This window comes from Lathyrus oleraceus, chromosome 2, assembly GCF_024323335.1.
Source record: "Lathyrus oleraceus cultivar Zhongwan6 chromosome 2, CAAS_Psat_ZW6_1.0, whole genome shotgun sequence".
NCBI classification, from domain to species: Eukaryota; Viridiplantae; Streptophyta; class Magnoliopsida; order Fabales; family Fabaceae; genus Lathyrus; species Lathyrus oleraceus.
The window spans coordinates 447,035,496-447,061,425 of NC_066580.1; the positions used below are offsets into that span (position 1 = coordinate 447,035,496).

The 25,930-nt window shown below is 39.0% G+C and overlaps 1 non-coding gene across 1 annotated transcript; it reads left to right on the plus strand.

Annotated features, from left to right (window-relative positions):
- The first annotated feature begins 25,403 nt into the window (after positions 1-25,403).
- On the plus strand, positions 25,404-25,510 carry LOC127124704 (small nucleolar RNA R71). Its single transcript, XR_007804165.1, has one exon. It is a non-coding gene; the product is annotated as a small nucleolar RNA R71 (small nucleolar RNA).
- Positions 25,511-25,930: the final 420 nt, after the last annotated feature.

Below are 25,930 nucleotides of genomic sequence, written 5' to 3' on the forward strand. Positions count from 1 at the left end.
GTTCGGGGGTTGGTTATACTAAGGGAAGGTATTAGCATCCTCAGTATCTATAGTATCCTATAGGAACCTTTTGAAAGTATTTGTGTCATGTTATTATTTTTTTGCTATTATTTGGAAATGTTTTGTTGGGAAGGACCTAAAGGTTTTATTAAGTTTGCTCGCCAAAACTTCGCGGTCATGTGCCTACGTATCCTTATAAGGATGGAATCAGAGCAACCGCAGTTCACCTAACTAAGGGTGAAAGAACACTTGGTAGTGATCAAGGTTCCAAAGGTGGAAGTAAGTGTTCATAACAAACATACTTACAAGAGTTACCAAGTAACTCTTACTTGAATCTAAGTTGAAAGTGAGAATGACTCTAACAAGGTCAAAGGGAAACTAGGGATTGCTAAACTACCTATGTCATTAAGTCAATAAAGATGTCTTTCCCTTGAATTTAGGAAAAAGATAAACAAAATATAAGCAAGACGAATAAGATCTCCAAGCATGACATCAACAAATATAAGCACATGATAAAGAAAGATGTTCAAGCATGACATCAACAAAGATAAACAAATGGTAAATAAGATGTTCAAGCATGACATCAACAAGAACAAACAAGGATGAAGAATATGTTTAAACATGACATCCACAAAGATAATCAAATAAAGAAGATGTTCATACATGACATCAACAAGAAAAAACAAGGATGAAGAAGAAGATGTTCAAACATGACATCCACAAAGATAATCAAATGAAGAATATGTTCATACATGACATCAACAAATATAAGCACATGATAAAGAAGATGTGCAAGCATGACATTAATAAAGATATGAAAACATGATCATAATAATATCAAGCATGGTATGTATACACATATGTACAACATGTGAACATGAACAAAGGTATAACAACATCAATCAAAGATGTATAAAGTTACATGAATATGAATGACATGGATATATCATCATAAAGACGCAAAGATGAATGACATAACAATTCATGAACATGTATATGGATGTCATAATAAGTATGAATGAACATGTGTATGCATGAAGTAAGACATGGTTGTTGCAACCTGAAAAATACAGTGCGAAAAAAAAACAACCGGCGAAAGAAAAAGACAGAAGAGTCGCCACCGCGCGTTATTCATCCCAAAGGAGGGAAAGGAAACGCTCGAAGTAAACCTGAAAAAAGGAAAGGACAAGACGGGGTCTCGCAACCAAATCTTGGGTTCGGGAGTCGGTTATGCGAAGGGAAGGTATTAGTACCCCTACGCATCCATAGTACTCTACGGGATCCACTTTTGTGGTTTTTGTCTAAAGGGTATGGGTTTACCTAATGTGTTTATTTACTAAAAAGGTTAAGAGAAATGACTCGCGCGGATGTCGCATCCACTGCATATGTATCTCATCTGAATATGAGAATCAGAGTCTTCGTAGCTCGGCTGACCTATGGGTTGGGGGATGTGTGCTCGCTAAGACATCGCGTCTTATGCCTACGTATCTCATCTGGCCTGAGAATCAGAGCAAAACGTAGTTCGGCTAACTATGGGGTTATGGATTGGGTTTTGGACGAACGACGTCACTACGCAATCTACCGGATGCTCGACCTTTGGAGACTTACTCGCCTGTAGTAGAAGGAGTTAACGTGTTGCTTTGGGTTTTAGGGTTTGGGATGCTCGAGGGCAAAAAGGCAGTCCTTGATGAAGGAACCGCGCTACCTGCAGGGATATGAATACAAAACACAAAACATGTATCTTGAAGTAAAATGCCACCAAGGGGCTCAACGTTGCCTCCTATCGAGGTCTTCCAGCTAGGAAAGCAGTAAAATGCGGGAAAAATGTAAAAGTACCACGCGGATAAAGATCCGAAGTAACAGCAATTAGAGGAATGGGAAACCCTGAGATCCTTCCAAGCTAATGCCATCAAAGAAAAGTGAGTCAGTACAGGTAATCGGAATGAACCTCCAGGGGTTATCCCACAAATAAAGTGGGAAACCACGCAAGTTATCCCTGCAAAAGTCATGTGAGCCCTCACAAAAATTCAACAAAAGGGTTAGTGAAACACCATAAGCATTTTTTTTCATGATCAACAGTATGGTTTCAGAAACCTCAAACCCTGTGGCATACACTTCAGAAATCATGTGATTAAACATTCAAGGCATAGGTTTCACCCATTCATAATACATCACACATTTAGAACATTCAAATTGAAGGCGTAAAATAATGGGAATATGGCAAACCTGATTGGAGAGCTTGATTGAAATTGAGTTGCACCCGTGAGGTTTACAAAACAATCTTTAGGGTTTATGTGAGGCAGAGGTGATTCTGTGTAGTTGAGTTCCCTTCAGGGTTTGGAGGCTGCTCTGAACTCCGTTAGGTCTTCTCTCACTATCTTTTGCCTCAGGGTTTTGTTCCAAGGAAACCTCAGAGTATTTTGCTTCCCTCCCTTTTTCTCAAGTGAAGCCTTGGTATTTATAGACTGATTTTCATGGTTTTGTGGGCTCAAATGAGAGAGACCCAAGTCCAAATTTTTTTATTATATTTTATTTATTTTTTTTATTATTATTTTTATATTTATTTATTTTTTTTGTAAAAAATTATTATTATTATTATTATTTTTTTTTTCGTTTTCATTTTTCATTTTTTTTTTCGTCTTTTTTTTTTTTTTTTTTTCGGATCTAATTCTGATTGACATGATGAAATGCAATATGAAATGAATGCATGAATGAGGAGGGCAAATTTTGGGGTGTTACAGCTGCCCCTATTCAATCATCAGCTAACCTGAGTAGGATGAAAGCGAACAGCTTATCAGACAAACGGGGTGAGCTGTGGTTGAATACCAAAGATAGACCGAAAATTTGCGCTCCGAGAACACCACAAAAAACGCGGAAATACACCGCGCTGTTTATTTTCCTTCCGATCCTCTGGCTTAATCTGGAGTTTCGATCCTCTGGCTGAACCTATACTCAATTTAGTCCTCTGGTTGGATATTAATTTTGATCCTCGGGCTGGATACGATTTTGATCTTCTGGCTAGATCTTCTTCGATCTTCTGGCTAGATCTCCTTCGTTTCGATTCTCTGGCTGAATCTATTTCCTTTGATTCTCTTGCTGAATCCATTTTCGGTCTTCGGGCTAGACCTGACTTTGATCTTCTGGCTAGATCTGGAGTGTCGATCCTCTGGCTGAATCTGAACTTAATTTGATTCTCTGGCTGAATCTACTTCGATCTTCTGGCTAGATCTGAATTGTTTCGATTCTCTGGCTGAATCTATTTCGATCTTCTGGCTAGATCTGGATTGTTTTGATGATAAATTCCCATCATTAGGATCCCGTATCTGAGGCATGCGCTGGTTGACCCTCTTTTGAAATCTAAACCCAACCTTCATATTAGATATGCAGCTTCGAGAATATTCCACTTTTGGGCTTCGTACATATTCTTCGGGCTAGAACATGTTGTAACGACTCCTCAATTAGACTTGTTGGGGAAATAAAGCTTGTAGGCGACTTCACTGGGGAATCTTCAAATTGAGCCTCAGGCTGACTCTTGGGAAAACGATTCTCAGGCTGAATCTTCAAAAATGACCCTCATGCTGGATCACGGGAAAACGATTCTCAGGCTGAATCTTCAAAAAGTGACCCTCATGCTGGATCACGGGAAAACGATTCTCAGGCTGAATCTTCAAAATGACCCTCAGGCTGGATCACTCACGCTTGATCCTCTGGCTGGATCTCATGACCTTGGTTGTAAAGTAATTCTTCAGTCTGCTTGGAAGAACCTGTTTATCAGCTTATGTGTATGCTTGATATGATATGCATGCAAATGCAAATGTTATGCATGGTGTAAAAAGAAATCTGCTTGGGGAAGCAAACTCCGGTAGGGAACAGATCGCTGTATCAATCCTTGAATGCTTTGTGGGGAATGATCCGTCTGCCGGGACCAATGAGCCACCAAAAATAAATTGGCTGCTTGAAAAGTTGACCTTGCGGGGGGAGTATCAACTATGGAAACTTTTCTCGGCGAGGCTCTGTGAGGAGAGTCTGTGGGGAAAACACTTCCTGGGGAAATGTCGTAGGAAACGACCTTTGCTGGGGATATGAACTTGCTAATCGTCCTCTAGCTGGGGATTAGAACAAATCTGTTAGAAATAATGCTGGGGATGAGATGAACACTGGGAACACCACCCTCTTGTCCGTTGGGTATGCAACCACTCCGCTGTTGCTAGGAAGATACAGTCTGACACTGTCAACTCCACTGGGGATATATAGTCTAGATACTGTCAACTCTGCTGGGGATAGACAGTCTGGATACTGTCAACTCTACTGGGGATAGACAATCTGGATACTGTCAACTCTACTGGGGATAGACAGTCTGGATACTGTCAACTCTGCTGGGGATAGACAGTCTGGATACTGTCAACTCTGTTGGGGATAGACAGTCTGGATACTGTCAACTCTGTTGGGGAACATGCTCTGCTGAGGAGAGACTTTGTCAACCGCTTGGGGATGAGGATTCATGACTTGGCATCCGGTTCCTGTGACCTGCAACCAAAAATACACGTATGCCTCGGGGGAATTACTCGGTTTGAATTCACCGTTCGGGATTAAGCACATTCAAAGCAATTTTAAATGTTTTCCTGTGCAAATCATCTGCAAAAGCCACCATTATGTTCATATGCAATATGTTTTATCAAAAATTCGGACATTTTTGCAAACAAACTGATAAATGAAAAATAAAGAGGCTCTTTAACTGAATTATTCGACTCTTAATGGGGAGAAAATTTGTTCCAGGAATAGGCGAGGGTATCAGGAAGCTGATCCCTAAAAAGAGGTGATCGCTATAAAAAAGAGAACTATCCTAATGACAATGTGGAAACGGGGTCCCACTGAGTTTCGACTCTGCTATGGCTCGTATGTCCTCAAGACGCTCTGCTCATCTTGCTTTCTGAAGTGGATGATTAGTCGATCTTTAACCTTCGAAGATTGCCGGATTGAATGAAACGGTGATATAACACTGATGAACTCAGATCATAGTCATTCGCTTATTCCCTAACTTTTGCCTGGATCGCCCCCTTTTCGGGTTTTCAATCCACCGGGATACCCATTTTTGCCTGAGCCGCCCTTTTGGGTTTTCGACTCATCGGGTGTACTCTTTTTTTTTATTCTTTATCCCTAACTTTTGCCCGAACCTTTTCTCTTTTTTTTTGGTTCGTCGGGATGCCCTTTTTTTTGCCTGGACTATTCTTTTTACTTGTCCAGCGGGTCAATTTTATGCGAAGTATTTTTTTTAACTACGTCTGAGTTGACAGGGGACGGGAATCCTTCGCCATCCATGGTTGTTAGCATCAAAGCTCCGCCATAGAAAATCCTTTTAACCACGTACGGACCCTCATAGTTCGGTGTCCATTTGCCCCTGTGATCTGTGTTGGGAGGAAGAAATCTTTTGAGTACCAATTCACCGACTTGATACCCCCGAGGGCGTACTTTCTGACCAAATGCTTTCTTCATTCGTCTCTGACCGAGATACGTCAATTCTGGGTACGTAGTTCCAGCATAGCACCATTTCCCGTTGGTTTGATTGATGACCAAAGCTGAATCCTCGTATACATCCAGGGTTTTAATCTGTATATTGACGGCTTCCTCAAGTCTTAGGATACAAGCTTCGTATTCGGCTTCATTGTTGGTGCAGGGAAAACTTATTCTGGCACCAAATGGCATATGAACCCCCTTCCGGTGTGATCAACACTATACCAACTCCGCGACCATTGACGTGGACCGCCCCATAAAACATCATAACCCATTTGGATTCAGGGTCAGGCCCCTCCTCCGGGAGTGGTTCCTCTCAATCTTTCGATTTGAGAAACATGATGTCCTCATCAGGAAAGTCAAACCTCATAGGTTGGTAATCATCAATCGGTTGCTCTGCAAGATAGTCTGACAAGACACTTCCCTTGATGGCTTTTTGTGAAGTGTATTAGATGTCATACTCTGTCAGTATCATTTGTCACCTAGTAACCTTTCCGGTAAATGCTGGCTTTTCAAAAATATACTTGACTGGATCCATTTTTGATATCAATAGAGTCGTGTGAGTCAATATATACTGTCTTAGTCGGCGAGCAGCCCATGCCAAAGCGCGGCAAGTTTTCTCGAGCAATGAGTATCTTTGTTCACAGTCGGTAAACTTTTGCTAAGGTAGTATATTGCATGCTCTTTTCGACCTGACTCGTCATGCTGACCGAGCACACAACCCATTGACCTTTCTAACACAGTCAAGTACATGATCAACGGTCTTTCCTCTCGGCCTATAGACTGGCCCCGATATTGATCTCTTTCTTGTCGTCTTCGGTACCGATGTTGGCGGTCTCAATCACCTCCTGATAAGGTGTAATAGCTCGGTCCTCCTATTTCAACAATCTGGCTAACCCTTCAGGCAATTCACAAACTTCCTCAGCCCATTCTTCGGCTTGATAGATAGGATTGTCGAAGTCATACTTGGCCATAGCAGTGTCGTTAGCAGTGAGATCCGAGTGGTCGGCTCTGCATGATGGAGGATCATGCTTTACCTTAGAATGAGAGATTTTTTTTGAAAGAAAGGAAAAACGAAAAAAGAAACATTGCCATTTTTTTTTGTAAAAAGTAAAAAAAACTGAAAGAAAGAGAACACAAAATTGTTTGCAAAAGCCGTCCTTTATTGATGATAAAAATAATTGCGAAACGTAACTAAATGGATGGACCTACAAATGAGCCGTTACACCTTGGGCAAAGTGTAAGACTTTATTATGCATGTAATAAAAGGAAAACAATAAAAATCACTCTTTCAGCAGAGTAACCCGGACGGTTTTTCGGACGACCAATTGTCGAGCTTTTCTCCTGGGACACACGGGCGAATCCAGCTATCTAAGTCACAGTCGCTGTCAGCCTTGTCTTCATCTGCAGCATTGACGATGTGGGGAGAAACCAAACCCCCGCTGGAGAGAGTACCAGTTTCATTCTTCTGAGATCCCGGAGCATACCCCAATCCAAACTTGTCTTCTTTGATGACTGGCTCCACAAATTTGCCCCAGCCTTGGGCATTACCAGCTTCAACCACTTCGACAGCATTAATCCCCTGGCCGCCATGAGCCGGCATCGGGTTCTGGATAACATTAGGCACCGGAGCAAAATTGATAGCCTGGGCATCTCTCAAATCTTGTACCTTTAATTGGAGAGCCTTGCAATTATCTGTAGTATGGCCAGGTGCGTTGGAGTGAAAAGCACATCTGGCGTTGACATCATAACCTCTAGGCAAATTATTGGGATCGATTGGTGGGGCCAGAGTTCTCAACGTAACCAGATTCATGTCAATCAGCTTGGGAAGTAATACTGAATAAGGCATTGGGATTGGCTCGATGACCCGGTCCGTCTGCCTTGGACGTTGTTGATAGTGTCTCTGCTGACCCGGATTACCTCCTTGTTGTTGATTGTTGTACCTGGGTTGTTGTTGCGGATGATATTGCGGTTGAGGAACAGGTGTTGGAATAGTGACTGCGGCCACTTGATCTTGGTAATAATTAGGGCGTCCTCTACCCCTGCCTCTGCCGGCATACACAACGCTTGCCTCGCCTTCTTTTCTTCGCTGACCGTTACCAGCAAACGGTCTCTTGGGACCTGATGGGTTGGAAACACTATTGTCTTGAATTCGGCCCATCTTCAACAGACTCTCGATTCTTTCTCCAGCAATTACTATCTCTGCAAAGCTGATTGACGGGCAAGCAGCCAATCTCTCAATATAATTGCCTTGAAGAGTGTTCATGAACATGTCCGCCATCTCCCTTTCAGACATAGGAGGTTGGACGGACGCAACAATCTGTCTCCAACGCTGAGCATACTCCCTAAAGGTTTCTTTGGCAGTCTGAGACATACCTTGCAACAAGGTCCGATTTGGAGCCATGTCCAAGTTGTATTGATATTGCTTGACAAAAGCCTCTGCCAAGTCTTTCCAGCTCTTGATGGTAGTACGAGACAAATGAGAATACCATTCACGAGAAGCTCCAGTTAGACTGTCTTCAAAATAGTACATCCACAGCTTTTCATCTTCCGTGTGAGCTCCCAACCTTCCCAAATAAGATTGGAGATGAGTGCGAGGGCAAGAAGCCCCGTTGTATTTCTCAAAAGTAGGGGGTTTGAACTTGTGAGGAATCCTTACTCCCTGAACCAGACCAAGATTTGTGACATCAAAACCTAAGGAATTTTGAGACTCCAAAGATTTGAGCTTCTCAGCAAGCTCATCCATACGGCGAGTGGTCTCGAGGGCTTCGTCGTGCAAAGAAAATTGATCATACTGACAATCTTCAGTAACGGGGTGCCCGTTAATCCGAATTCCTTGATTCACATTGTACCTTCCGCCAATACCATTTCCAACATTCCCTGTGTTGCCAACATTACCCGGGTTTCCATCAGCATTTGCGTTACCCGCGTTACCAGTGTTCACAGGGTTATCAGCGTTCCCAGGGTTACCAGGGTTTCCCTCAGCATTTGGTATCTCCACCTCCGGATCGGGTCTCGGTTGCTCAACCAATTCCCTCAGCTTTTCCTGACCTGCTACCATACCAGTCATCAATGTCATGAACTGATCCATCCTTTCACGCATATCAGCCAGCTCTTTCTGTACTTGGTCCATCGCTAGTCGTGGACGGTTTTCCTTTGTCGGGTATCTGTGAACTTGCTTGGGACCAATAACTGCCTGATACAGGGAACAAACATTAGACACTGCGGTGACACCTGCAAAACAGACAAGGGTTAATATGCATGGTATGCGATGCACTGCTTGTTCAGTTTTAAGGCACCCCCGTTTTGAAAGGGAATACCCTGCAAATGAATAAGCACGAGATGTTGGATGCAAATATGCAGATGATGTTATACAATGCAAAGGCATGTCAATCAGAATTGATGGATCCGCTTGAACATCTGTCAGGTTGCACTGCCTGGAGAGAAATTAAGAGCACACCAAACAAAGGTCATGGGATGGATCATGTTATCCTTAATATCAACCACCCATTTTGGTGGATTATGGTTTACACCTTATCAACACCCGAGTTTCATTGATATTAAGGATACCTGATCGGATTAACCATGAATCAAGGGTTTGTTGCAAGTCACGAGCATGGAGTTTAGGTTAAGAACCACCCAAAAGGAGTGTACTAAGGTTTAAACCTGCCAAACATGTTCTACAAAAGGTTCCCATAGTCATAATCCCATCTTTCGGATATTATCAGAGGAACGACTACTCGTATTCTAACAATATTCTCAAGAGAGACTCTCATGAGTGTAGTATCGCGTAACAATCGTATCAAATCTTACATTTGAACGACTTTCGCACTACGTCCTACGAATAGGCCAAGATGGGTTAGGTAAACTAAGGTCCTTGGCTTCTTAGGTCTATATTGGAACAAGTAATGTCTAACCACAACTTACTTATGTGACATTATTGATCTCAACATGACCTCCACCAAGTGAATGGGCTTGCAAGTCAACTCGCTAAGGAATACTCCACACAAGTTGACAGGACTATGCCATTCTCCTATCCTAAGTGCACTCGAGTTCGGGTATAGAACTCATCTCACAAAGATCACCAAGCAGCCATAGCCGGCCAACAGATACAACAATGATATGTACACAATGCAATAAGGTAAAGCAGGTAAATAAATAACTGTACAAAAGCATGAACACCCAATAAACAAACAAACTACAAAAGCTAGGAGGGACTCGCTTAGGGAAGATGGACCAGCAAGAGGTCAACTTCTTAGGGTCCCCAGCAGAGTCGCCAGCTGTCGCAACCTGAAAAATACAGTGCGAAAAAAAAAACAATCGGCGAAAGAAAAAGACAGAAGAGTCGCCACCGCGCGTTATTCATCCCAAAGGAGGGAAAGGAAACGCTCGAAGTAAACCTGAAAAAAGGAAAGGACAAGACGGGGTCTCGCAACCAAATCTTGGGTTCGGGAGTCGGTTATGCGAAGGGAAGGTATTAGCACCCCTACGCATCCATAGTACTCTACGGGATCCACTTTTGTGGTTTTTGTCTAAAGGGTATGGGTTTACCTAATGTGTTTATTTACTAAAAAGGTTAAGAGAAATGACTCGCGCGGATGTCGCATCCATTGCATACGTATCTCATCTGAATATGAGAATCAGAGTCTTCGTAGCTCGGCTGACCTATGGGTTGGGGGATGTGTGCTCGCTAAGACATCGCGTCTTATGCCTACGTATCTCATCTGGCCTGAGAATCAGAGCAAAACGTAGTTCGGCTAACTATGGGGTTATGGATTGGGTTTTGGACGAACGACGTCACTACGCAATCTACCGGATGCTCGACCTTTAGAGACTTACTCGCCTGTAGTAGAAGGAGTTAACGTGTTGCTTTGGGTTTTAGGGTTTGGGATGCTCGAGGGCAAAAAGGCAGTCCTTGATGAAGGAACCGCGCTACCTGCAGGGATATGAATACAAAACACAAAACATGTATCTTGAAGTAAAATGCCACCAAGGGGCTCAACGTTGCCTCCTATCGAGGTCTTCCAGCTAGGAAAGCAGTAAAATGCGGGAAAAATGTAAAAGTACCACGCGGATAAAGATCCGAAGTAACAGCAATTAGAGGAATGGGAAACCCTGAGATCCTTCCAAGCTAATGCCATCAAAGAAAAGTGAGTCAGTACAGGTAATCGGAATGAACCTCCAGGGGTTATCCCACAAATAAAGTGGGAAACCACGCAAGTTATCCCTGCAAAAGTCATGTGAGCCCTCACAAAAATTCAACAAAAGGGTTAGTGAAACACCATAAGCATTTTTTTTCATGATCAACAGTATGGTTTCAGAAACCTCAAACCCTGTGGCATACACTTCAGAAATCATGTGATTAAACATTCAAGGCATAGGTTTCACCCATTCATAATACATCACACATTTAGAACATTCAAATTGAAGGCGTAAAATAATGGGAATATGGCAAACCTGATTGGAGAGCTTGATTGAAATTGAGTTGCACCCGTGAGGTTTACAAAACAATCTTTAGGGTTTATGTGAGGCAGAGGTGATTCTGTGTAGTTGAGTTCCCTTCAGGGTTTGGAGGCTGCTCTGAACTCCGTTAGGTCTTCTCTCACTATCTTTTGCCTCAGGGTTTTGTTCCAAGGAAACCTCAGAGTATTTTGCTTCCCTCCCTTTTTCTCAAGTGAAGCCTTGGTATTTATAGACTGAATTTCATGGTTTTGTGGGCTCAAATGAGAGAGACCCAAGTCCAAAATTTTTTATTATATTTTATTTATTTTTTTATTATTATTTTTATTTATTTATTTTTTTTGTAAAAAATTATTATTATTATTTATTATTTTATTTTTTTTTCGTTTTCATTTTTCATTTTTTTTTCATTTTTTTTTCGTCTTTTTTTGTTTGTTTTTGTTTTTGTTTTTTTTTTTGTTTTTTTTCGGATCTAATTCTGATTGACATGATGAAATGCAATATGAAATGAATGCATGAATGAGGAGGGCAAATTTTGGGGTGTTACAATGGTTTAGACATAACATCAACTTGATCATGAAAATAATTTAAGGTATTAAATAAATGCATGTTAAGGTTCAATATGATCACAAACAAAGGTTCAACATCATACAAAAAGTTTGAACATGTAAGCATACAAGTCATACAAAGACATGTTACTATAAGTTTAAAGCATTTCTAAACACATAAACAAAGACAAACACAGGGGAACACATGCACACAAAAGTCCAACAAGACATGAAATAATGACATGTGAATCATGAATCAATGGGAAAATAAGCACACAAAATTTCATGGCATATTAACAAAAGTTCAAAGCACATAAACATGTAAGCATACATTAAAGTAAGTCAAAATTAGGTAAAAACCAAGAGACACATATTAAAAACATCAAAAAAAAAGTTCATATATGATTCACAACATTCATACAAGTCATGGTGATCAAGAAAAATTAAAGTATCAACCAAAGAAGGTCATTTGAAATCCTAAAATAATCCTAAAAAGGTACCAACTTTAGACAAGTATAAGTATGTGAAAAATATATAAATTCTGGAATTTCTTTTCACCATAATAAAATAGACAAAATTATGAACATATAGCAAAAAGAGTGGCTCAAAAAGGCTTAGGGATCATCAAGTTATGAGTCTTTGAAGTTATGAAAAATAACAAAAATAAATAGACAAAAAAAAAACAATGAATATGGGTCTGGGACAAGCATGATTTGAACCCCAAACCTCTTGCATACACAAAGCCTTAACACACACACTCTAACCGCTGGGCGGTGATACATCCAGTAAACAAAACGCAAACACTAATATACATAATAAAAGAGTTCAAGAAATTGGAAAATGGCACCAACTCATCATCTTCTTCCTTGTGTTCTTGCATGTTTCTTTTCATTTTTTCTCAAAAATTCAAACAACCAAAATTCTCTCAATTTTCCATGAAATTGAAAACCATAAGAACCTAAATTGCTCTATTTTTTGCAAGGAATCTAATGGTATCATTATCTCGTCCTAAACCTCAATGTACAAAGCGTGGCAAGGCAAAAACCAGAACTGCATTTTTAATTTCCAAACAATAAAATCTCAATGCATGAGCATGATATAATGCGTACAGTAGCAAACATACAACAAACACACTATGTACTACATTTTTACTTCAATAAATATTCAAGAATGATGCATGAACAAGAGTTTTCTAGTGTAAGTGCACTTACCTATTGGAGAAAGTCTAATGCTTCTTCTTAGTTACTACAGAGATAAGAGAGAGATTCTATCAGTCTTGTTGGTCCTTGAGGATAGTGTTTGAACAATGAGAATGATCAGAAACAAATTGTATTATCTCACACAAATGTTCTTGCAAAATGAATAAGTGAAATGGTGAATGATAAAATAGAGGTTACAGAACTTGTTCAAGTGATTAAACAAGCTCTAAATGGTGTCTAGAGATGATTTGTGGTGTTTGTTTGGAAGATACACGTGGAAAATAAGTTTGGTTAGAGAACTTGCAAAAATAGTGTGTTTTTGCAAATTCTAATGGAATGGGAGTTTGATGAAGTGTTGAGGGATTGTTGTTGTGTGTTTTGAGGCTTAAGACATCCCTCTATTCATAGGAAAAGAGTGGGGATTGGAACTGATTTAAAACAAAAGTTGTGAAGTTATGGTTTTGGTTGAGAATGAATGAGAAGTTTGCATGAATAGTTGAGTTTTAAGGAGTTTGTCATATTTCCCTAGCCTCTACAAGATTGCTTCTGATCTCTTAAGATTGTTTGTGATCTTTAGGTACAAGTTTCAAGGGTGAAAGAGTGAGTTGTTGGCATAAAGCTTGCTTTATCAAAGTAGTAATGTGACCTTTTGCAAATTCACCCATAAATGGTATAATGCAATGGACAAAACCTCAACTCCTTGTGTAATGCACTTAGGATTCTCATAAACATTTGATTATGGAGAGATTTATACACAAGAGGACCTGCAATCAAGAGATTTTCACATTTGAAATGGTTTACCTCCAAAAATTCATCATGAACATGACTTGAAATTCAAGTTTGGAACCCCAACTTCCCATTTTCGAAACTCACAGATCATGCATGGGAAAAAAATGTACTTGTGCTTTTTAAAAATCCCCAGACATGCTCTACAACTTTCATGTTTTGAGTTTTTTCTGAATCAAAGTGGATCATGGTGAAAACTGGCTGTAAAGTTTATCACTTTTTAGGGATCAAAGCTGACTTGAAAATTTTCCAAGTGTTTCAACTTGAGACACCAACTTTATGTCCTCATAACTCAAAATCCTTGCATTTTTAGGGAATCAACCCTCTAGGACAAAGTTGAAGTATGGAACAAGAGCTTTAATTTTTGCTTTGGAGCAAAGAAAATGGATGCTCGGATTGGAAGTTATGACTTGATAAAGTAGTGCACTTGAACATGAAATTTGGATACTTAGTGAAATTTTCAATGTCTTCAAGATTACCCTTTTTGCAAGTAACCTCATTTATCTTGATTTTTCTTGATCAAATTCATCAATTAAGCATATACTCATGAAATTTAACTTGAGAAGTTCATGTTTGATCATAAATCTCAAAAGTCAAAGGTTTGACTTTGTAGTGCATTGATTGTGTATCAGATGAACTTGAATTTCTCGATCTTCAATGAATTCAAACTCTTGAGCCAATTGAACATCATGGATGGGCCCTAAGATGTACTTTAGTGTGTTGAGTGATGTCTAAAGGCTTGAGAATATGTCTTGATCAAAATTTTCAGATGAAATTGAATGTTGTTGAGAAACCCTAATTAGTGAACCAGATGAAAGTGAAGCTTGATGCACTTGTGATTAGGCCACAATGCCCTTATTTATTGATGGAGAGAGATCTCTTGAGTGTATGAGAACTTGATTTATTGATGATCAATCCAAAACTTTGATTGATCAATCCTTTGAGCTCTTTGAGGGAAACCTTAATTCACATATGAAACAAACCAGACATATCTTGATCTTGAGGTTAGTTATGCATGAATGATGTCTATGATGAAAATGATTATGAAATCTAGGGGTAAAATTTGGGGTGTCACAGCTGTGACATGTGATTTATTATGCGAGTTATCTTTTAAATCCTGCTCAGATAAATTATACAACTACTTGGAAGGAGTTGCTAGCAGTGGTTTATGCTTTTGACAAGTTTAGGTCATACCTGTTAGGATCTAAAGTAATTGTTTATACTAACCATGCTTCTTTGAAGTATTTTTTTTCTAAGCAGGAATCAAAGTCAATGCTTCTGAGATGGATCCTACTCCTTCAGGAGTTTGATATGGAAATCTGGGACAAAAAGGGGTGTGAAAACACTGTTGCTAATCACTTATCTCGGATGTCCCCGATTGAAGAGACTGGAGAGAAACGTCCTATTAAGGACGAGTTTGCTGATGAACACCTCTTGGCTATTACTGGTATCCCATGGTTCGTAGACTATGCAAATTATTTGGTAGGTAGTGCAATCCATGAGGATTTTGATTATAACAAAAATAAAAATCTTTTGCATGATTGCAGGTTTTATTTGTGGGATGACTCGTTCCTGTACAAGAAGGGAATAGACGGGCTAGTTCGAAGATATGTTCTGGAGGAAGAAGAACGGGACGTCCTAAAAGCATGTCATGACTCAGAATATGAAGGACATATTATTGGGGATATGACAACAACAAAAGTCTTCTAATTTGGGTTATATTGGCCTACACTTTTCAAGGATGCCCACTATATAGTTCAGGAATGTGACAAATGTTAGAGAACGAGTAACATTACAAAGAGAAATCAGAGACTTCAGAAACCCATGTTGGAGGTATAGTTATTTGATGTATAGGGTATAGATTTTATGGGACCATTTCTGTTGTCGTTTGGAAAAAAATATATTTTGGTAGCGGTGGGTTATATGTCTAAATGGGTAGAAGTGGTGGCCTTGACCACAAATGAAGCCAAAGTGGTGGTTAAGTTTCTATGGGCTAACATCTTTGCAAGGTTTGGAGTACCGATGACATTGATAAGCGATGAAGGAACACATTTTATAAATCACCTCATGGAAAACCTGCTCAAGAAGTACAATGTGAAACACAAAGTTGTCACTCCCTACCATCCTCAGACCAGTGGACAAGTGGAAGTCTCTAATAAGAAACTTAAGCAAATACTAGAAAAGACTTTAAAGTCTTTTAGGAAGGATTGGACAACCAAGTTGGATGATGCATTGTGAGCGTACAAAACCACATATAAAACTCCAATATGTATGTCTCCATATTAGTTAGTTTGTCATTTGCCTTTAGAGTTGGAGCACAAAGCATTGTGGACCTCAAAATTTATGAATTATGATCTTTCCAAAGCGGGAGGTTCCAAAATCCTTCAACTCCATGAGGTGGAATAATTTAGGAATCAAGCTTACGAGAATGCCAAATTGTATAAAGAACAAAAAAATGGCATGATCGAAATATTCAAAGGAAGGAATGGGAAGGACAACTGGTTCTTTTGTTTAATTCTAGTTTGAAACTATTTCCTGGGAAATTGAAGTCTAGATGGTCAGAGCCATTTGTTGTCAATAAAGTGTTCCCTCGTGGTGCAATAGAATTGAAGAATCAGGTGAATGGGGACACTTTTAAAGTCATTGGGCAGAGAGTGAAGCCTTATCACCAAGGACAAGGAATTGGCCTGGTAGGGGATGTCCGTCTACACAGATAATATGGTGAACCGTCAAGCCATGCGATGTTAAACGAAGCGCTGCGTGGGGGGAAACACATACTTTTACTTACTGAGCTATTTTGTTTTTGTTGTTTGTTTTGTTTCTTAGTCAGGTGATATACAGATTATTACACGGGGAGACAGAAGGAGATACATTCAGAAAAATTGAAGATGCGTCGACACAGAGAATGATACTCAGAATAAAAAACCAACAGTTAAGAAAAACAAGAGTTGAAGGAGGAATCAGACACCTACAATGGGTGCCCGTAGCAGCTGCTATGACCTATAGCAGGTCCAGCCTCATACCCCCTAAAAGTCACTCAAAAGCAAGCAAGTCAGAGTCCTGCTACGATCACCCGTAGCACCTACTACGGGTCGTAGCAGGCAGGACCTCAGATCCTCCAAAATCTGGCATGGAAAAAAACCTACTACGGGCGCCTGTAGCAGTTGCTATGGCTCTTAGTAGGTCCAATGGGGAGAAATTCAGATTTTTTTTTGATTTTTTTTTTGGATTTCATTTGATTCTCCAACTTCTCTCACCTTGGGCCCACTAATCATTTACTACCCAATAAACTTCCATCAAATCCACTTAACCCCAATAAAATCAGAAATTTTTACCATCCACTATTTCTCTCTCTATCAAATCTCTTCATCTTTATCTCTTACCTTCCCTTTTTTTCTCTCAAAAATACAAAAAACTCCATTAACACCATAACTTAAAACTTTTACCTTTACCCCTATACCCACTCCAAACCTCAAGCAACCTTCATCAAACCTTCATAATTTGTCCTCCTAATTATTATTTCGGGTACTAAATTCTCCAAAGCTTACTTAAAAAATCGTCAATTTTCAAAAGTGACAACATGCCTCCAAAGAGAACAGCCACGGGAAAATAAGTAGCAGAATCCTCAAGAGCACGGAAACGCAGTACCCGTACATCTAACCCTTACAACATTATCTTTGAAGACAAGGGTCAAGCGAAAAGGTACTCGGTACTCACTCGACAAAAAATCACGCCAGCCAGGTATATGTGTGAATGAACCTTAACTGATTTAGGCTTGAAATATGAGATTGATCGGATGTTTCATGTGATAGGTTTGTTAGAATTTATGCATTTTAAAGTGCCAACTTTTGAGCTCATTACTCTTGAATTTCTGAGCACTCTTGATTTTCAGTTGCAGAGAAAATGGTTTAGAAATGTGAGTTACTACTTTGGTACCCTAAAATTCCGTCTATTTTATGAAAACCATGAGTTATTCATTGAGGAATTCTGAAGCATCCTCAAACTTCCCATTTATGGGCCCAAAGATGTTCCATATGACTTTCCGGTGAAACCGATTTGGACTAACATTAAAGGTAGTCCAAGGCACGACTCTACAACCTCCAAGGCTTCGGTGATTGAAAATCCATGTTTTTCGATATGCCCAAAAAGGTCTTGCATACACTCTTTTTGGCCGAGGTGATAGTGTCGGGGTGGCCACTCAGAGGGGATTATTTTTCCTACATGCTATGGCAAATAATGAGATGATTAATGTCGCTGCATTCGTGGCTAATTATTTGGGAAGAGTTGCTCATGCACCCACCGAAGGCATTTCCATGGGGGTATGATTACCCAAATTGTAGAGCATCTCAGATTTATCCTCAATTTGTCCTCTGAAACTCATGTTGCAGATAAAGCGAAAATTGATATGGAGTCCCTCATTCACCAAGGTATGATTGTTGTTTCCCATAGCAGTTACTCACTGATGAGCCGTAGCCGGTTTGTTCTTGAAATACCTGACCCGAGCAGAGTAAGTACTATTGATCGCACTAACTGGTTGTATGCAAGTGTCGTCCCCGAAGAAGAGGACGACCACGACGTTGATGATTTTGTTGCAAGTGAAACCATGGAGGAATATGCCACTTTCTAGCATCAGCTTGTACCTCCAAGTCAGGATCCGACCCAACAAGGTACCGGGTCATTCACTATGGATTAGGACCTATGGATGTGGATACAAGCTGAGCTCAGAGACTTAAGAGCCGAGAAAACAAGGCAATGGGTAGAGAAAATTCGGCAAGGGGTCATGTTGGAGGATATGCAAACCATGATGCAGCAGTTGATGTTGCATTTCCCTCCGCCTCCTCAATAAGGGAAATGTGAGTCAACCTTCTCTCTCTCTTCTTCTAAAACATTAAGGCCAATGTTTAATTCAGGTTTGGGGGAGGTTTACTACTTTTACTATTTTTGTTGTTTGTTCTTGTTGTTTTCGTTCCTTATCTTTTGTTTGTGTGTTTTATTTAAGTGTTTCAAGTAGTACAGTTTCTTGGTTTTAGTGTTTGAATAAGTGACAAATGTTAGTAATAATGGATGAAAAGAGTCACTCAAACGAAATGCTTGGTTGCTTTCAGTGGAGTTATCCCAAAAATGTTGATACTTTTAAAGATGATTGGACGTAACATTCTTGAGCTCGACTAACAGAGGAACCTCGTGCATCCCAAATTAAGAGGGAAGTTGCATCACACTAGAGGTATTATGGACTTCGTTAGCTTTACCCAACATGGTGAGAGTAGAAAAGGCCAAACACAGTATTCATCATGAGATATAATTTAGGTATGTCTCTATCACTCAGAGTTTGCTTAAGTTCTTTTCAAATATCACTGCATTATTACACACACTGAGGAAAGTTGTTTCTTTTACCCTTGAACCTTTCGAGTCATCCATATAAATTATCATCCCTTGTTCACCCAATTTGAGCTTGTATCCATTTGTTTGTATATATTACCACATCAGTATAACCCTTGGCCCAAACACTTCCATACCCTGTTCAGAGTGATTATTGTGTTCTTTAAGTTGTGTTTCATTTTAAGTTTGGGATAGCCCCATAAAAAGCTGAATAAGGTGAGTGCGAGAAAAAAATGAAAAATGATGATTAAACAATAGAAAAAAGAGAGAATCTAATGGCACAAAGAAAAGAACTCACCAAAGGAAAAGACTCAGTTGGATACAAACTCAAAAAGAAAAGAAAAAGAAGAGAAGAAAAACTCATTAGTTGAGTTGACCAGCAAAAAGATGTATCTGAAAAGTTCCAATAATGGTACTTTAAAATAAACACAGTGAAAAGAATGATAACATCGACTCTAAACCCAAAATCTGTTTTTCTCCCTTTCCAGATCCCACCTTAACCCAAGCCTCGTTACAACCTGAAAGACCTCAAAAAGTATGTGTAGTGTGCAAGTGAGATGAAAGGAGAATTTATTCAAGCTTATGAGTCGATATTGCTTACTGTAAAATTGTGAGTGCAAATAATTTAACCTCGGGAGTCTCGGTGAGAGTGTGAAACAAGCTGATAGGTGAAATAATACTTCTATGTGAAAGTGTGTCGGAACAATCAAATGCAGAAAGTAGGGGACCCTAAAGGAAGAAGCAATAGCAAGTCGTGAAAAGTCTCAGCGGTATTATGGTAAGAGTTGAGTCTTCAACTATTTTTGGGGGTGACATGATGTTTCTTTTGTCCTGAACATTGCTTGAGGACAAGCAACAAGCTATGTTTGGGTTGTGATCAGTCATCATTTATGTTATATGTCATGTCACTTGTTCGACAAAAATCCAAGTAAACTGTAGGACTTTATTCTTATTTAGTGGTCTTTTGAGTCAGTTTCTTATACCGTTAGTTGATTTAATCATTTCATCAATTTTTATGTTTCATTTTTATTTTTGCATGTTATGCTTTGGTTATGTGCCTTTACTGTTTTTCAGGTTCAAACAGATATTCAAGTATGATCAGATGCAGAAACCAAGGAGAATCGCGAAGAATTGGAGAAGTGTTCCCACACTCTAGAAGGCCTGTTAGGGGCCGTAGCAGAGAGGTCTGAACCAAATCCAAAACCCACACAAAATAAAGGCGCACTATGGCCACTCGTAGCACCTGTTACAGGTTGTAGTGGAAGGTCTCGAACAAAACCCAAATTTCACAGAGACAGGAGCCTGCTACGGCCATCCGTAGCACGGTCCATAACAGAGGGGCTTGGGATAAGAGCATCAGAGATAGGGGCCTGCTACGGCCACCCGTAGCAGGCATGCATGCAAAAACCAAATATTTCCTTTTTTGTTAATTTTAAGTGCTCAGGGTATTTTGTGTTGGTGTAAGCCCTATAGGCCAATACTTTTGGTACTTGTATTGAATTATTTATTAATAAAAGGATTTTTCTTTATTATGTTTGTTTAATAAAGTCCCTAGAATAGCTAGTTCATTTAATGTATCAAGTGTGACTTAATCATGAGATCCCATTAAACATAAGGACACTATTCTTAAAGTATTTGTAGTCGAGCATTATTGTAAAGTGGGATAACATTAAAGCATTAAGACTATTATGTATATAGACGGATGATCACATCTCATGGATCATGGATAAGGAGTTATCAAGTCTTAAACATAGGTATGAATATTAAGAGTAATATTTATACTGGATTGACCAGCTATGAGAATACTATATAGAATGTTATGCAAAGTGTCATAAGTTATTCTCATGGTGATAGTAGTGTATACCACCCTTTGACCTGAAACCACTATGGATCCTAGATGTAGAGTCGAGTGCCTTATTGCTGATCAAACATTGTCCGTAACTAGATGACCACAAAGACAGTTGATGGGTACTCCACGAAGCATGCTGAGGGACATGAGTGACCTAGATGGAATTTGCCCATCCTGCATAACAGGATAAATGTCTACGGGCCCAATATTGAACTGGACAAGGATGACACGGTCTATGCCTTGTGTTCAATATAGACATAGGGGCAAAAGGGTAATTATACACATAAGTATAATCACAAAAGGATTTGTCAGATCACATGACATTTTTGTGTCTTGGGTAGCAGTGATGTGTTGCTAGATACCGCTCACTGTTTATTATGTTAAATACGTGATTTAATATAATTGTCAATGTCGTGAAAACCTATAGGGTCACACACAAAAGGACGGATTGATGAGAGATAGAGTAACTAAGGAACACCGTAAGGTACGATGCACTTAAGTGAATTGTAGAACATGTAAGGTACGGTGTACTTAAATAGAATACGAAATATGATAAGGTACCACACGCTTAAGTGATTTTGACATATTATAAGATATGGGCCACATACACTTAAGTGGGCTATTTATCTTGTTGCCCACACAAGTGGTTCTATAAATAGAACCTTTGTGCAGAAGCATTTGAGCAGTTGCAATTTCGTTTCTCTCTCTCTCTCTCTCTCTCTCTCTCTCTCTCTCTCTCTCTCTCTCTCTCTCTCTCTCTCTCTCTCTCTCTCTCAAAGCCTTCATTCGTAGCAGCTAGCACTAAGATTGAAGGAATCCGTTCGTGTGGACTGAGTAGAGGCATTGTCATCGTTCAACATTCGTGATCGCTTAGTACATCTGCATTAAAGGTTTCAATCACCACAAGAGGTAACGATTCTATCACTGATCATGCCCATTCGTAAGGATCACTAAAGGATAAGTTTTTTTTTAATTTCGCTGCGTTTTGGATTGCCATTCTCCTTCATTTTGGTCCATTCAAAACCTGATTTTATTGACTATTCTGGATCTGTTTGAGTGAAGAGAGAGGAAAAGGGAGAACTTTGCTATTTAAGGGAGTTTTTTTTTCCAGATAAGAGGGGGACTTTTTGGTAAGAGAAAATTACATAATTCAGAATTGGAGAAAACAAGGGCTTAGGGGAGAAGAGATTTTCATGAGCGGAAGAGATTGGAGATCAAATTTCATCTAAGTACTTGTAATGTCTACACTTTATATTTTGATTTCCTTGAATATTACGAGTAGTTAAACCCCTTCAATGTTATGGGGCGTCCCTGATTTGAATTTGTAATGACTTTGATTTTATATTTGCAATAACAGTGTTGTTTTTCATAATTAATCTATTCTCTTGATGTTCTTAATGCTTTCTCTTTCGAAATAATTGAGATTGTTATATGATTATCAATCAGGTTGGACCACCTTTGGTAATGCTTTCATGAGAATATTCTATAGTAGATATCTCCTAGGACTAGGGATACCCTATAGAAACCAAATTTTCTTGATATAAAAAGGCTTAATTTCATCGGTCAATTTCTATGGACATATAGATTAGGGATGAATGATTAAAGGTTTTCTTACTAAGACATTATGAGAAAACAACCTTAAGAACTGGTATTAAATAATTGATATTTATTGTTGCAATAGTGATTCAGAGTTGTTACAGGAAGAAATCACACACATTCCCTAGCATATTACTCATATATGTCAACAGTTCACTGCACCATTTACTCTTTTTGTAATTATTTTCATAATTTAGCAAAACAATTCCAAAATATTGGTTTTTGTTTAATCGAACAACAATTAAATCTCAATATTTACAATCAGTCATTGAGATCGACATTCGAGGAACTTTCCTCATTATTAATACAGGGACAAAATAATACACTTGCTATTTTTCCAATCAACAAGGAGGCTGGAGAACAAGTGAGAAATGAGTCACAATTCAAACAAGCAAAATTTAGTATCAAATGTAGTCGGTGCCATAAGGATGGTCACACACAAGGCCACACACAAGCTACTTACACCTTTAACTTAGCCAACACCAACTGTTATTTCAACTAAGCCAATACCAACTGCTACTTCAACTCAACCAACACCAACTGTTACTTCAACTCAGCCAACACTACTTGCTGCTTCAACTCAGCCAACACCAACTACAACTTCCACTCAGCAACCACCCAAAATGAAAAGGAGACTTCCAAAAGGCCTAAAACATGTTTTGAGCCAACCCTAATAGTTATGCTTTGTTGTTTTGATGTGTACTAGGCATGTCAATTTTGTCTATCATACGACTTATAATGCATATTTGTAGTTTATGTCTTATAGTGACAATTTCTGTAACTTATGGCTTATAATGCCATTGTTGTGTGACATATGGCTTATAATGACTCTTTTGTAGTTTATGACTTATGGCTTATAATTCCACCTTTGTTATGGTTATGGCTTATTATTAAAATGATATGAAATGTTATGGTTATATTACACAATTCCAAATTATATACAATTATGTTCTGATATGTTCATGGGACAGAAATTGTAATTATAAATAACATTTCACTAATAACATCTAGTCACACATTTTTTAGAAAAGTTGAGTTTAAGCACTTTATAAGTGAGAGGCCCATACACCTATCACCTTAAGGTTTTTGGTGAATATGTGGTGTCTCTCTCACTTATTTGGGTGATCCTTTGACCTTTAGGTGAGTGTTTGATCCAATGTGAATGCTTTCCCCATCAGTGGTATAAGAGTCGTGGTTCGAGTAAGGGACCGACTCCTTGTGTCAAAAGTCTTCCTAACATGGTGGTCAGACATAATGTTCCGTTAAAGTTCCCATGACGAGATAAAGGTGTCTTTCAACGGAGGTACAAGCACGTGGATAAAAGAGCTTACGCTTGATGGGGAGCATAGTGGGTGGACTCTCACTTGAGGGGAGGATTGTTGAGAAACAAGTGTGAGTTGTTTTGAGAAAAAAAAAGTGTGAGTTCTAAGTCTCACATTTCTTAGAAAAATGGAGGTTGAGCACTTTATAAGTGAGAGGACCGATACACCTATCACCTTAAGGCTTTGGGTGAATATGTGGTGTCTCTCTACTTGTTTGGGTGAGTCTTTGACCTTTAGGTGAGTGTTTGACCCAATGTGAATGCTTCCCCTTTATGATGACCCATAAACATCATGACAGGTACATTTAACTCATAACAATGTTGATTGCGCTAATAACATCTTGATAGAGACATTTCACTCATAAACTCATTACACAAAAGTACATTTATAAACCAAAGGCACACAAAATACATAACAATGTTGACATATACATTTCACTCATGACAGATACAATACACTCATGACAAATAAAATCCCAACCTAAAAATACATTGTTATAAAAACAACATTCAACACTAAGCTCAAAATACCAACCACAATAGGCATTTTCAACCATCCTCTAGTGTGGATAACATGATTCTTCAATTTGTAAATTGTCTTCTTTTGCCTTTGAATCTTAAATTCCCTTTCATCAACAATTTCATCATCTAACCACTTGAAGAAATTATAACCCTTATTCATATGGTTTATGTAATTTCTATAACCCCAAATTTCCCCCAAAAAATTTACATTGTTTATGTCATCCATTGTGCGAAGGACACATTCATCTTGGCAATAATATTCATTCCTCTTGTTTTTACGAATAATAGATCTAAATGCTCTAGTGGAAGCACTGATTGACAACTTTGACATTGGAGAAGATTAAAACCTAAAAACGCAGCCACACATTTCTAACAAATCTGATTGAAATCCAATAAGAAGATTCTCACCAAACAACATCTGTCATAGCTTACTGACAAGGACATATGTTGCACTGCACATGCTGGAACATCGTGTTCCACATGTTGCACCAATACATTCAAATTAACTCTTCTCCATGACTTATATATCTTCTTTATAGAGAGACTATTGGATAAAATAATTCTGAACCAAACTGCAATACCATTTGTCTGGTACTAGAGACCAGATGTTGTAGCACACATGTTAGAACATCGTGTTCAACATGTGTCCCTTTTGCACCATAAAAAGCTTGATCAAACTCCATGTTGTTTTGCATAATGTAGCAAATCCCAAAAGGGACCAACAACAGCAACTACACTCTTTTGGAAACGCAGTGGTTCCATGGAAGGTTAGGGGTTATTGTACTTTTGCCTTTACCATATCGATTATTATTAAGATAGTTAACACTATCTTAGATGGTTCCTCTGTTGAGGATAATATGGAAATCATTATCTGTATGTTGATTTATTCCATAAATTTCACAGAAATGAACTGCGCGAGTAGCCGAAGTTGTACGAGTTGCTGGAATTACATGGGTTATGCTTAGATTCTCTATCTTTTGATAAAGGGCTTCTACTTTAGCGTTCATGTGGTCAAAAGGATTGAATTCATAAAGTCTACCATTTTGAAGGGCTTTTTCGGAGAGTTCACAAATGTTTCCCCATGAGTGGTGGTTCTTTACCATATTCTCAATGAGATTATAGGTCACATTATTATAATTTTTCATTAGGGAGCCTTCGGTAGCCACATCGAGTGTCATCCTTGTGGAATAAAGGAGATCATTATTGGAGGTGTGGACTATGATCCACTTTTCAAGCCCATGATATAGGCACAATCTCAACAAATCTTTAAAACGCTCTCAAGTGTCAAACTGTGGTTCCCCTTCTTCGTACATAAAGTTAGATATCTCACTTCTAATTTATGCAGTTTTACTTGACATAAAATATCATGCGAGAAACACAACTTTTATCTCACCTCAAGTTTTTATGGAGTTTGCAAGAAGGGAATGTAGCCACACACATTGTCTATACCATAAGGAGAAAGGAAATAATCTTATTCGAATAGCGGTATGGTCAACATTGTTAACCTTTAGGGTGTCGCAAAATTTGATAAAGATAGATAAGTGAAAATTTGGATTTTTTATGGGTAGTCCCGAGAACTCATTATATTGAACCATGCCCACAAGAGAGGGCTTAATCTTGAAACTATTTGGCCCAATGGATGGATGAACTATACTGCAATGTGATCCTCGTCAGTGGGAATCGCATAGACATTTAGGGGCTTATTATCTACTTCTTATTCCATTTTTATTGTTGTTGTATTAATAATTGGTGTATCTCG